Source organism: Austrofundulus limnaeus, unplaced genomic scaffold (genome assembly GCF_001266775.1).
Source record: "Austrofundulus limnaeus strain Quisiro unplaced genomic scaffold, Austrofundulus_limnaeus-1.0 Scaffold53, whole genome shotgun sequence".
NCBI classification, from domain to species: domain Eukaryota; kingdom Metazoa; phylum Chordata; class Actinopteri; order Cyprinodontiformes; family Rivulidae; genus Austrofundulus; species Austrofundulus limnaeus.
Window position 1 is genome coordinate 1,043,883 of NW_013952455.1, and position 2,369 is coordinate 1,046,251.

The 2,369-nt window shown below is 46.8% G+C and overlaps 1 long non-coding RNA gene across 2 annotated transcripts in view; it reads left to right on the forward strand.

Annotated features, from left to right (window-relative positions):
- The first annotated feature begins 707 nt into the window (after positions 1 to 707).
- Positions 708 to 2,369, forward strand: part of LOC106517814 (uncharacterized) — a 15,901-nt gene continuing 14,239 nt past the window's right edge. For both annotated transcript variants that reach the window (XR_001310249.1, XR_001310248.1), the window contains exon 1: positions 708 to 2,172. This is a non-coding gene — a long non-coding RNA (uncharacterized LOC106517814). The remainder of the gene's footprint in view (positions 2,173 to 2,369) is intronic.

The window sequence follows — 2,369 nt, forward strand, 5'->3', positions numbered from 1 at the left end:
GTGTGTGTGTGTGTGTGTGTGTGTGTGTGTGTGTGTGTGTGTGTTTTACCCCTATCCTCACCGGGCCCCTGAACATTAGAACGCTCGCTCTATTCCTGATGTGCGCTCAGATCTGCTCGATCAATCCTCAATATGTCGGGCCCGGCTATGGGTTTTTAAAAGGATCTTTGATCTGAAACTTTACATCATCCTCCGAKGCTCATCGTTTCTTCTATCAGTAAGACTCGTGTTGGGGAAAAACTCCTTTCTGCTGGACTGTCATCAGACAGGAGGGTTTAAGCTGGGGAGGGGAAAAAATTTAATTCCGAGTAATACCTTATAATGCCTACCTATTCTATAATCCTGCAGATCTATACAAGAGTGTCAAAGCTTATAGTAATGGTGAAGGATTAATTTGGGGATTTCTGTTTGATGACACTCTGGAAGTGGACGACAGAGTCAGAAGAGACTGACCGGACCGGCCGCAGGGACAGTTAAGAGCTAAGATGTGAAGTCCTGCAGGAGCTGAGGCTGAGAGGCCACGCTACATCTCCCCCTTTTTTAATGTCGTTGAATGTGAGAAGCTTATTGCGAAAATACGAGGAAGAAAGAGAGAGTTGTAAAGACACAGGGATTTAAGATCCTCCCAAGAACCACAAGGGTACTATCAGGCTRCAAACCTCCACTGAAGTCCCCACCACCACCGCCAACCAAGCCTCCTCTCCGTCTTCCTTATCCCCTCCCTCCCTCGCTATCCCACCACCACAACAGCCTTTGAAAAAGTGTGGTATTTCACATGCAGAGGTGTTTAGAATAATAGCAGGAATCAGCTCCTTTCATGTAGTCTCTTTTCAGTGCAGACGAGCGCGCCGGCGGTGTTCTCCGCCGTTTGATTCCGGGGCCTTGAAGATGCAAAGGCAGAGGGATGTGAGGGCTGCTTATCTCCCTCCTGACGCAGCCAATCATGTCGTTGAATGACAGTCCGAACCCAGCTGATACCCCCCACCCTCTGCACCTTTCTTCTTCCTCAACTCTTTTGAAATAACATTCGTTCTTCCACCATTTTTTTTTTAATTTTGTTTTTGTGTTCAAGCTTTTCCTTATTCCTGTTTGCGCTGTCTTCTCCCGTGGACCCTCTCCCCACTTTCCACATGCGAGCACCCCCCACCACCAGCATCAGCTGCATACGTGCAACTGGTGGTCTCGTTGATAAACACAGGGGCACATCTCCCACACTCAGTCAGGGGTTCCAAACACTGAACAAAAAGCAGAGACAGAACTAACTTTATTGCACCCCGGCGCGTGGTGACAAAACAACTATTTGTGTGAGCACAACAGTCCACCGCTTTCTCTCCTCTTTCTCTCATCACTCGCCTGCTGCTGACTGCAGATGCAGCCGGTAATGCAGGGGAAAAAAGAAAAGAAAAAAAAGAAAAGAAAAAAAAAGGAAAGCCAGTAGATACGATTTACTGGAATCAACAGGAGTTTGTCACATTTTTAGCTGACGCCAATGAAACAAGAGAACTGTTTGCACCAATTAGGCTGCAGCAAAGTGTTCACCTTGTRTTTAGACAGATAAACAAAATCACACTTTAAGATTTCTAAGATGCATCTACAGATGAAGATGTTGTTTCCATAGTAATGAATTGGTGGAGCTTAGAATTTTTTTTTGAACAAGATAAAGCAGCAAGAGTTGGAAAATGTCTAACGTAGAATTGATCAACTTTTCTTTGTCGAATTTAAATTGATTCTTTTCAGATTTCTTAGTTATGTAAAAATGAGGTTTTTGATTCTTCTGATTAATAAGAAAACACATTGTGCAGAACAATACCTTCAGAATGAACTAATGGATGAGTCAGTCCCATGTGATTTGTGCTCTCTCTCTCTCTCTCTCTCTCTCTCTCTCTCTCTCTCTCTGTTTCTCTTTGCTTCCTTTCTTGCAGAACCTGAGCAGTTTCAGCAGCTTGTGAAATCCCCACCCTTCCTTCCAGCTCTCTCCTGCTGCACGGCGTTGAGCGCAGGACAAGGGGGATGGGGAGGCGCGATGCAGGAGGCAGGAGAGAAGGTGGAAGGGGAGTGACCGCTTGCTCCCGTCTCGACCACGGGTATTCTTGGGTTGATAATACAGATGTCGATGTTATTGCTTGAGAATACGCGTAGCTGAGCGGAAGCCATCGTCCTCGGCTCTTCATGGTAATCCTCTMCAAACGATCCCAATGTGGTCCCCTCGTGCCCCCCTCCCACCCCACCCTAAACACTCGTATACCTCCACCCAGCATCCTCTAGGCCTCTGCAGGAAGTGAGCTCCTTCCAAGCGTGCATCGCACACCTTTTTAGCTCTGATTCTTCATCCGCTTGACAGATGCCCTTATCAGAGTGCGGGTGGGGGG